Here is a 12183-nt window from a genome sequence, read left to right on the forward strand (position 1 = left end):
ATTCCGAAAATGGCCAATATACCTTAGGTACATTCTTGGATAGCGATAGGCGGCTTGGCCAGGGAAGTTAAAAAGTCCAAATTTTGTTTGTTAATGCCTTTTAAAGCTTGTTCAGCCTCTTTAATTAGGGGGTCAACCATTTTCTTCTCGTTTTGGATTTTGATTTTGTCGTCCTTCATTTTGTCTTCCTCAACTTGTAGCTGTTCTTTGAGTTGTTCGGATTCGACTTTGTTTTTGCCTGCTTCCATCATTGAAACGGATATTTTCTACAAAGCTTCGTCTGCTTCTTTTTACTTGACTATGACTAGTTTCTCCTTTTCTTGAGCTTCAACAGTCAATTTATCGACCATTTCTTTAGCTTCTTAAAGTTTCATGAGACCCTACTTCAAATGTTGGGCCTCAGAACCTCTTGAGTTGATCTTGTAATTATAAAGTTTTTTGTATGTGTTAATTAGAGAGAAAAACGTGCTAGGAGAGGCTATTTACTTGTGCATTACGTCTTTGTGAATAGAAATCGACAAGTTAGTAACATTTTCCACATCTTTATTGTTGAACTCCCTAAACAAATCTTTCATTTCCAATTACAAAATCTGTTTCAAAGAATTGTTACTCCAGCTTTCAATCCAAATTACTTGACATCTACCGAACAAACTTGGGTTACTTGCACACCTGTAGTTAAAGTTCTGCCCAGTATAGTCCATACTGAGAACAATCTAGACATTTTGTTTTATCCTAAGGCAAAATGATTCGTATAGATTCTTGCCGTAGTATTGTTTCTTGATGTCGTCTGTGTTGCCTGAAAATAGGTGTTCTATCTCTTCTTAAGTATACAGGCCAGGTATTTCACCACTAGAAATCAGACTATTAAGTAATTCTAAGAACTCATCTTGGACCAAGTTTTGGTCTTCCAAGTAAAGAATAATTTGTTTGTTCTGCACAGCCGCTTGCTCGAAAAAGACTTTCAACTCTTTCTTGAAGTCTCTGACTGAGTAGTCTCTGCTTGTGTAGGGCTGGAATATTTCACGTCTGAGCATTATAGCAATCAACTGAAGACAAGATTTCCTGCCAAGACCTGATCTTCCAGCTAACAAAATGTTATTCTTGTTTGACAACGATTGTTATAAGGATATCAAAAGGTCTTCGACTTCTGGCAATAAATGGATCACAGCATTGTTATAGTCCCTCTGGAACTAGATCATCGAAGTATTAATCAATGTTTCCAGGTCTTCTCTCGATAGGGACTCGATTTATTCATTAATATAGAGGTGGGTCAAGTCTTTGTCTGGCTTTACAAGATGTTTTTGAAGAGTGGAGATAATTATATTGTCCAATTTCTGTTTTTCATTGTCCGAAACAAGTTTCGCGCGGAACCAACGAGACTCATTAAAAAGAGCGTCCGAGAGCTTTTGAGCATCCAGGTTTTGGCCGTAATTTTGCAGATTGAAAATTATGTTACAAACGTTTCGGCAATTGAAAATGTAATGCCTTTAGATGTCTTGATTGAATTGCTTATGAATGAGGGAATGGTATTCGACCAAAGACTTAGAAGCCTTCTCAGCCAATTGAGCGTTTTTGATCACGATTTTGCAAAACTATGAGTAAATGAATTCCTATTCACTTTGGGTTTGCTGAGCAAGGCAGAGAATTCTGACGTTTCCGGTGAACCTCGTGTCTAATATGGACCTACCAATGGTAGAAGGGGGAGTCATACTAGCAATGATTTGTATCTTATTGTCAATATAGATGAACTCCAAAGAGTCGTCGTAATAACCTTTATGAGTTATCAATTATTACAAAAAGGCAATTAGTTAAATTGTTGCGTACTTATCTGGTTTTGGCAAGTTAATATCTTTCAAATAGAGTACTAGTTTACTACAATCCTTTGGCTTAAGTATACGACCTTGGGAAAAGTTAGCTTTTGTACAAACCTAGTTAAGCTTTTGAATAATTTATGTCGCAGTAGTTTGGGCGTTGCAATAAATCGTTGTGACATTGATTTTTTACGACTGTTACAGTTCTTAAAATACTGCTCTTGTCAAAACGCTTTTACCTTGGCCTGACTCTCCACAAATTATAACTGGCTCATTGTTGTTTATCCAGGTCTTAAGAATGTCGATATTAATTAACAATTCCTTTGTATAGACTGGAGGCAAAGAGTCAATTGTTTGGAAGTCAGAAAGGTCCGAATCGTTGGAAATGTTAACCACTTCTTAGAAAAAATTGTCCTAGACTTTCATGTTTAGTCCTCCTTTCCAAGAAGGTGCGCCTGAGACCTACAAAATCTCTTGAATGATTTCTTCTCTTGCTTCGAACTCAAGGTTCGAGCAAAAACCTTTGATCAAAGAATGGACAAATTGCAATTTGTTGTCCACGGGCTGAATTTATGTCAGGACGTTCATAACAATGCCGATTTGGGTAGTCGCTACTTGTTGGTTGTTTTCCAAAAATTTCATATACTTGTCAATTATGGCGTAGAAATATTCTATGTAGTCTTTGTGTTTGGGTTGGATCTCGGCTTTTTGCGATCTAAGCCATCTGTTGACAACGGCATGGATTGATATGTCTTCATTGTTGAGGAAAATCATTCCCATTCTGGAAACTGTGGCAGGAGAAGCGAACTAAAGACCGTTGGTCTCGAAAATGAAGTTCACTGTATCGCCAAAGGAGATACGTTCACCTGTTGGTAAGGTGAGTAGATGGTTGTCGTCTAGAACGGAATTCAAACTTTCAATCCATTCAGGGTCGATGTCTCCGTCACAAATGATCCAATGGTAAGTGTTTTCTTCAGAACTGTCTTTTACTACTTGTCTGGCAGCTGTGGTTAAGACACCTTCTGTAAATTCTCTTGTATCATTGTTCATGTAACCTAACAATTGGGCTCTAGACATCGATTTCGGGTTTATGATGTAAGTCTTTACCTGAATTCCCATTTTCTCGTGACCTTTTTTCAATGCTTTCCATATTGTTGTTTTGCCGGATCCACTAGGTCCGACCAAAACGACTCCGATTCTTTGCTTACAAGCTTCGTAAAATTGAATTATTTTCTAAATTTGTTGGTCTACTATGTCCATATTGTTTTCTTCTAAGTAGCTTTTACAGTGCGAAATTAGTTCTTCGTACTTGATATCTTTTGACTCTATACCAGGGAAGACATCAGATCAAGTCTGTGAATTTGTTTTTGTCCTAGAAAGTTAGTTTCGACAGGGTGTTTACCCTAATGGATTTGATCAAAAGTTCATTCTCAACTTCGTACGAGATCTTGTCATTCTACTTTCTTTCACGTTGAATTAGTCCGCCTGCTACGGACAAAATCGTCTTTAAGGCTCTAAGACCCCAATCGTAATGTTGCTGATAGGACAAAAGTTGTTTGGAAAGCTCGAACACAGAGACGATTTTTTCAGAAAGTTCCATAGCGTATTTGAAACCTTCAGAGTATAAGAGGGTTGAAGCAATTAAAGCATTGTCAGGCACTGACATTGCTACTGGTCTGAATAACTACTTCAAATTATCAGGCAATTTGGAACGTCCTCCGTAACCTTTGCCTGCTGGATTGAGGGTAACAAATATTCCAGCATTCTTATTAACTTCAACTTACAGTCCAAGTAGTTCCATAGAAGTCTCCTTTTCCTTTATTGCCCACTGAATGATCTATATTTGTTGGGAAATAGCTGAGAGTTACTCTTCTAAAAGACGGTTGAATTCATCAAAGCAGCCCCAAGCTCCACATTTCACGAGACCTACAAAAATCCTACCCATGGACTTATAATCTAGTCCTTCGTCACAATTGAAGACCAAAACTTGTCTGCCGAAAGCTTGAGCTAAGGCTTTTACTGACTCTGTCTTTCCGGTACCAGCAGGGCCGTAAGGATTACCACCGAATCCCATATGCATAGCTTGAGTCAAAATTAGATAACATTTGTCGGTCAATGGAGTGTGCACAAGTTTTTGAGCATTTCCTTAATACTCGAACGTATAGTTGAACGATGCGTCGCACATTTGTAAACATGTATCAGCAGATACTTAAGTATACTTTAATTGCTTGTAGTAGTACCAATCATTAGGATTTTGGACTTTCTATTTGACCAGGAGGTCCAAGATCGATATGTTATGGATCAAGTCCAAAATCAAGGCTTTAAGCTTCAATTAAACCAAAGGAGTCGAGTCCGATATCATAGAAGTCAAAGATTGCAGCACTTATTAGAGGTCTTGTTTTAATCGGGGCAGAGTTTGTTATTCTATTGAGCTCAAACAGTTTTAAGCGAACCTAATAATATTTATAGTATAGGTGACTAGGTATATATTTTCAGTGAGAAGATTAGACAGTAATCATGTACTATCAGTATGTTGATTTCTCATCATTTATAATATAGTTATAGTGATATTTACTTGATTTCTTCTGTAACTTGTAGTATTTAGCTTGGGTATTTGTTCAGCTACATCTTACCTTCTTGGACATTTTCTTTCAAAAGTTTTTATAAAGTGCTGACCATGTTTTTAGACAGCATATTCAGCCAGTTTTCTACTAATTCTTCTATTATAACATCCTTATCCAGCTTGACCTTTTCTCCTTAGGAACTTATCATATATTGTATTAAGGAGTTGTCCTAGTCGAACCCGACCTTGTGGATTCCTCCGAAAAGTTTTTTCAAGTGCATCTATATGATTTGAGGGTTCTGACTTTGACCGAGGATTTCTAACAAATCGTCATCTCCTAAGAAATAGAACCTCGGAAACTTGTTCCTCTTTTATTCTAAAAAGTCATTAAGAGCTTTCTGACATCTTTCCAACTATTCAATTATATTGTCTAGAGTTTCTCTTATTCCTCCAATTTATGTTAGATTAACGACTTTCGGGTCTCTTTCTAAGGTCTACATGATGTTTCTGTACTCGTCGTCTAACCTTTTGAACCTTCCTTGTTCTTAGGGCAAACTTCCTCGAGTAAAGATAGGTTCAAGGTAAACCCATTTCCTTTGAATTGTGTTAAGTTTGTTGAGGTACTCATCCATACCTCCAAGCTTGATTTCAAAGGCATCCACTTAGTCTTAGAACCTAGAAATGAATTTAGACTCCTTTAAAGAAGCCAACAAAGACTGATTGTCACTAACTTTCGTCATCAATTCTTTCCATTCTTTCACTATCGGTGTTTTTCTATTGTTGCTTTGCCAAATAGTCAATTCGAATTCAGTGGTATCGCACCAGATTTTGAGTTCTTGTATAGACTCCTTCAATGTGACTTCACCTTAAGCTCTCGCAGCTAAAAACTTCAAGTCTTATTCTTTCTGCAAAAGTAAAGTTTGCTTTTCCAAAATGTCTCCGAACTTAAGAGTTTCGACTTTTTTATCTTACAATTTCAATATTGCAAACATTTCCCTCCAATGTTCTTTTTCAAAACAATCCCCTGCACAAAGTTTCAATATCGGGTAGAGTCTTTTGTACGTTTCGACTTAATCTTGGATATATTCGGTAACCAAAGTCCTTTCACCTTGGCCATGTAATTTCTTTATTTGGTCTTGCCATTTCAGATAATAGTCTTAGAAGGTGAATTTGGAACCTATTACTAACCAATCTTCTTGCTCGATTGTCTCTAACTCGCTGTTAAATTGGTCGAAAATGCCCCAAACTTGATCTTGTTCGTTGAGGTCTGCCTTGATTTGGTCTATGTTTTCGAACTGAGGTTTGTCAAGTTCGAAATGCTGGCAGTCGGATTCGAGTTTATTCATTTGTTCTTCTAGTTCTGTCCACTGCTCACGCCACTCTTTAATTTGTTTTGCAAGTTCTTTTGCCAGGTTGGAGTCCAAGATCTAATTGCTCTTGGGACGCAAGCTTCTCCATTTCTGATAGAACTTTTGGACGTTATCATTCGTCTGCTTAACGTTTTCAAGTATGGAGTTTCTGATTTCTTTGGACTAGGACTTCATCGTTTCGTCGAAGTTTTCGAAAGAAACCATGAAATTTTCCCAATTTTTTTGGAGGTTAAGGATGTTTGTGCCTGTCTCACCCAGAGAAGCAATGAGTCTGTTTTTCTTCTCAAGATTTTCCAACTTTTCGGAAAAATCTCTCTTCTAACCCAACAATTACAAATAACTATCTTGAGCATCTTTGATCTCTTACATATTATTCGGCTTTGACTAAAGAATATTGTTGCAACTTTTGATAAAAATCTCGATTTATTCAGTCTCGGTTATTATTTGTTCTTTAAGTTTCTGAATTAATTAGTCGATTATTTGTTATATCCTGTCTCCGACAGACTATTTGAAAGGAATCAAAGAAACAGTGAAACCATGAATTCTCTGTATTTCATTCTCTTTTTCTAAGTCTTTCCTTTTGTTCTTAAGAAGCTTGATGTTGTACTCCCAATCAGTCAGTTTTTGAATGTCGACTGCTGCGACATTCAAAAAGTACAGGCAGGTGTACTCGTTGAATTTTTTGGCTAAACCCAACAGTTCTTAGAAAACTTCTTCTGATCTTGAATATACGATTCCAAGATAATTAGCGTTTTACTAAGGCATCTATTTGAAAATCTCCTAGTTTCCTCCAGCACCTTGGAAAATATTGACTGGATATTCAATAAACTACTTGATATCATGGTAATACTTTTCTTTCAATTGTTCAATTGGGGGTCTGAATTGGATGTTTTTGTTGTTAATTATAAGTTCGATTTGCATGTCTATGTCGTTTTGGAACTCGGACAAACCTTACTAATACTAACACTCAAGGACTTTATACAATTAATAGTCCCAATGGGTCAGCCATGTCTTGCACATTTTTATGTCTTTATTTTGTACACCAAGCTATATCAGTTATTTAACTTGTTCCAGCTTTTGGTTCCATTTGTTTTTCTGCTTGATCAGCGAAATGTTGAACATGGACATGACTTCTTATACAATTTTGGTATGAACCTGTCTCAGTCTGGTGATCTCGTTCTTAATTATGTTGCAAGCTTTCGTAATTTTCTCTAAATAATTTTCAATTTGCTCAGTAGATTCCCAAGTTATTTTGTTAATGTTGCTTCCTTATTACTTAGAACCGACTTCTTTCACCACAGTTTCGAAATGAATGGCTTCGTTTACCAACATAGATTTTTAAGAAGGAATTATCTGTTGGTTCATGGTATTGAAATAGTTAGCGATTTGCTTCAATTGTATTGCATATTTGTAGTATTGTTTGGCATTGTCAACTAGGTCTACTATTTCTTCACCTATTTGACGTTTTTTAAAGCCTAAGTCCATAAGTTGTCTGGTTTCTTTTATTAGTAAAACTAACCTTTGCGAAAAATTCACCACCAGGATACCTTTCATGTCGAATTCCATCATTTAGCCACTAGACTATAGGTAAAGTTCGCTATTCCTCTGTCTCATCATATTGACGATTTCTTGTCTCCAGCTTTCAAACTTCTCATTCTTGAATTCATTCAATTGTTTCTACAGCTGCTCCTGATTTTTATTGAAACTATGAAATTCATTCAAATCTTGCAAAGTTTTCTGACTCACATTCGTTATCTTCTTGACTTTCCCGGCCAGCTGAATGCACCAAACAATTTCGTTTAGGTTCTAAGAAAATACGTGGGCTGATGGAATCGACTCCATGCCGATGATCGGGTCTATAGACTGACCCGATCTTGACTCGAATTCTTCTCTGATCCTGTCAATTTGTTGCTACAAGCTCTGCAAGACCTGGGCTCTTTCATGAAAAAGTTGTTTCATGATGTTAGGCCTTACTAAGAGGGACTGCCAGTTGTTGAATTCTTTCATGGTCTAAATCGGGTTATTGGCACAAGAACTGAAAATGTCGTTTTTAAAGATGCTGGATATTTTGTCGTCGATTTCTTCGAAATTTTGGTTGACCTTGGTCAGCAAAGACTTGAACTAGTCTGAAGTTATGGAGTAAATGTTGGAAATGTCAATGTTGGTGAAGGGTTGAAGTAGGTTCAGGGTGTCGATTTTTATTGAGCTATAGTGTTTTTAAAGTCTTTGTAGTTCTTCAAAGTTTGATCTTACTTACAAAATCTCTTTCAGTCTTTCATTCATGCTCAAAACTGTGGAAAAATCGATGTCTAAGGTGAACTTACGAGTCGTGAAAAACTGGTATATGTATTCTTTTAGAGTTTGCTCGAAAGTAGTCAAGATCCTAATAGACTCGTTCAAACGGATTCTGATCTGGTTGAAAGGAATTTGATTCGGACTAAGGTTGTTGGTTTTCGATAGTTCAGGGAAAATCTAAGAAACTTAGACTCTGTCTGAGTTAGTGAAAGGCTTAAAGATCTGTATGATCTTTTGAATTATAGCAGAACCCATTGACTCGACTAAGTTTTTCAATCGTTCAGGATGGTAAGAAGAAGGACCGAAATTTTGGTTCCAAACTTAGTCAATCACATAAGATGTGACTTCTATCAACTCGACTATCTGCTATATAGGAACATTTTCAATATCCCTCCACTTATCGATTTTCTGGAACTACTAACTATAAAAGTTAGCTTACTAAGCCAAGTTTCGGTTGGGATCTTGCACTAGGTTCTACCAATAATCAAACTCATCACTTGGTTTGCTTATTTGGCTCGTTTCTTGATCTTTATCCTAAGAAAGTTGACTGATAAGCTGGTCTGACAAATGTTTAATATTCATTTGCTTTTCTAGACATGGCTTTAAGGCATCCAGCTGAGATGGCAAGACCAGCAATGGGTTATAAGGCAGCAGTTAAATCGTCACTTAGGACTGGACGTTTTCTGGCCTTATGATTTCCGGCTTGTTCTTGGAGAGGATAATAATATTCGCTGTGGGGTCGTTCATGTTCTGGAAAGAGTAGAATTGGAACCCTCTGCCTTGGATATATCTGATGACAATATGCTTGACAGATGCGTTGTTTAAGAACTCGCCCCATTGTTCCTTGCTTTGGATACCTTGCAGCACTGAACTGTCGGGCAAGTTCAATAAAGCTGTTATGACATTACCCAAGTATTGAGTACGAGGATCTATGTTCATAAAAATATATAAAATATATTGTAACTGGTCAATTCAAATTCAAATTTACACAGTAAAATCAATGTCAATATATTCTATATCAAATCAAGAACTGGTCAGAGATCTTAGTTTTCTTGCTCAAATTGGCTTCTCCTAACGTCGCTCTAATATGTTCTAAAACCATATTCATGAAATAGCTTCCTACAATACCTATAAAAGTGCTGTCGAATATGAGGTCAAAGATGGCAAAAGAAAACACATTGAAGCAGAGCAGGTACATCTCGTTTCCCGCGAACATCGTGGCCGCATAGTCGTTGAGCCTCTTTGGAATCAGCTTGGGCAACTTGATTTCGTCCGTGTTTTCGTCATCGTTGTAGAAGTCTTCAGTAATTTGAGGGAAGGTGATGCCCAAATATTTGGTCAAAGGGTCAATTATGTCGATAATGACTTCTTTTTCCTTATCCTGCATGGCGGCGATGACGAACTTGAATTGGTTAGCAAGTTCGAGTCTTTTTTCTTCCATTTGGATTACCCTTTCTATGTTGTTGAGTTTCCCTTTCCCCTTGATTTCGGTTTCTTCACTCTCGATAACGCTATTAAGTTTCTTTCTGATCCAGTAGGGAATTATTATTTGGAAAGTAAAGTCGTTTTTCTCACTAAATCCTTCTTTTTTGCCATATTCTGAGTCTTTGATGATTTATTCTTGGAGATAAGCGGCGTTTCCTTCTGCTTTGTTACCCTTTTTTTTGTCTCCTGAGTGGATGTAGTACCCCTACAAGTAGTTCTGAAACATAAATATTGAGATGTTAGAGACTCTTGATATATCTACAAAAGATTCGGTTTTCAATTCCGACCAATGCGACCAAATCTTAACAATAACTAAGTTCAAAAAGCCTATTAACAAATACAACATTGAAGAAATACCAAACTTCAGCAGTAAATTTTTCTAAATATTCTACACATTAACATCATAGACATTAGGAGTTTCATAAGCCAAGTTTTCCATATTAAATCCTTAAAGCAAAAAACCTAAAATGAGCAAAGTAAATTCAATCGAAATCTGTCTTTCAGTCTACAATTCGTTATACTCATTCGCAATGAAAAGCATCCTCCATGCAGACAGCTTAACCTTATCAATATGAGCGTCGAATTCATAATCATCAGCCTGACAAGACTTCACTTCAGTCTCCCAATCTACAAAAAATATATCGATCGTACACTACTTGTACACAAAATATCCTATCTAATACAGCTAGAAAATGTACAATATGTATATAGCGTATCTGAAATAATCGTAATAGGAGCTTTCCGAAGTATGGGTATCTTGAGGAATCGGCAAGAACAATACACTGCTGGCCAATTTGTAGAACACTAAGGTGACTGAGCTTACGATGAGCAAAAAGATAAAAGTTCCATTGGAGAAATGCTTTGTCAATTGGTAGATGACCTCTCCTACTAGTCTTGGATATTAGTGCGGTTAACCAAGATTCCTCGTGGGGTTGTATTTGATGTAGCTGTTGAGCTTGAATGCCGCCATGCCTAGAAATATTACAACAAATAGGAAGTAACAGACCCAAGTGATGGTAAAGAACATTCCTTTGCTTTGGGTGTACTCGGATCTGAACATTAAGTCAGCGAATGGTTCTTCTAAACTTCCATCTCTTTGATCTACTTTTCTCTCTATGTATTCGATCTCTAACCATGGAGTAAACATTTGATAGTTACTTTGGTCCTATAGTTTGTGGTGTAAGACTATTTTATTGGCTACTCTAAGTACTTTAGGAATGGATTCTTCACTATCTTTACTGGAGAAGTTATCGATAATGAAAAACTTGGTGACGAATTTGTCATTTTCGGTGGTAGAGTCATCATTAATTTTATTGTCCCCATTTCTCACATTCCTAACCAAAACTGGGATCGGAAAATATGCACTTGCGCCTGTAGCGCTTGCTGCAAATTAGTCTGTCTGTTCGATGAAAAGTTGGTAAAACCTTTAAGGATACAACCTTGTATCGAGAAAATCCGAAAGATCTATACGACATTTCGACAAAAAAGTCGTCCCGAACTAGGACAACAAATTGTAGTCTTCTTCCTAATGAGGACAAAGTAAAAACTCATCAGTGACTCTCTTAATCTAAGTTGTTAACAGATTCCCCGAGACATCATAGACGTTGACGTAGTATTACAGTTAGAACTTTCTATCAGTTTGACCGTCGGTGAAAGCAACCTTCAGGTTACCTCCATCTTCCGTTACTTGGGTGTAAGTCCTTTGATAGAAAAGCCAAGGAAACCTCTCTTTCCAGCCAGGGACGACGTTGTTTCTCGGCTGGGCTTTCTCAGTAATAGTTTAGAACATTTTGCAAGGAGGTGAGTTCAAGTTGTACATCCAGAATATGCAGAGATCGACTAAGTTTCCGCAAGAGATATGGTCCTTTTGGAGACAACCTATAGAGGCGATCAAGTACTTGCTTTACATCCAGTAAGAAGTGAATTTGTTGTCTGATTGTTGGAGGTCGTAGTATTGAATGTCTTCGGCGATTTTTTGGTTGGTATTGTTGAGAAGTTCATTGAAGCTTGTATTTTCAGTGTTAGTGGACATTTCTTTTGGTATACACATATCAAAAACTTAGATGTATTCATTTTTACATTTACAAATTTTATCTTCGTTCCTTTCCATGTTCGTGTCTGGACAGTTTTCACATTTTTGGAAATTCTTTTGAGTTGCGATTGCTGAGTCATCACAAGCTACTGCTAAAGGAGAGTCCAATTTTTGTCCATTCATGTCATATTTGATTATTTGTTTGACTTTTAAATAGTCGCCACAGTTATTAGTATTTCCCGTCCAAGAACAACCGCAACTTTTCTCGTCACATTTTTTACAAATCGTGTCACTGTTGTAGCCAATGAAGTTTGGGTCGCTTTTGTAATAGCCATCCTTGCATCTACACGATCCATTGAATGAAACCTGATTTTCCCTGCAATTTTTGCACTCATATATTAGACTATCGAAGTATTGATCCCTTCCGCAGGAAATTTTACCAGAAACTAAAGGAATTCCAGTGAATGTTTGCTAAATGGACACCTGCAAGATAAGGAGAAACAAAACTAGTTTCATAATTTAAAAATATTTGAATATTTATAGCGATTAGATATAAAATATATTTGTCGATAATAAAGAGTCAGGTCTTATTTGGTTAAAACAAAATATTCGAATTAGTTACTTAAA

At 36.8% G+C, this 12183-nt stretch overlaps 1 pseudogene; it reads right to left on the minus strand.

The window, feature by feature from the left end:
• Nucleotides 1-713: 713 nt before the first annotated feature.
• LOC137636657 (cytoplasmic dynein 2 heavy chain 1-like) lies at nucleotides 714-5720 on the minus strand (annotated as a pseudogene).
• Between the last annotated feature and the right edge of the window lie 6463 nt (nucleotides 5721-12183).

Source organism: Palaemon carinicauda, unplaced genomic scaffold (genome assembly GCF_036898095.1).
Source record: "Palaemon carinicauda isolate YSFRI2023 unplaced genomic scaffold, ASM3689809v2 scaffold3493, whole genome shotgun sequence".
In the NCBI taxonomy this organism is placed as follows: Eukaryota; Metazoa; Arthropoda; class Malacostraca; order Decapoda; family Palaemonidae; genus Palaemon; species Palaemon carinicauda.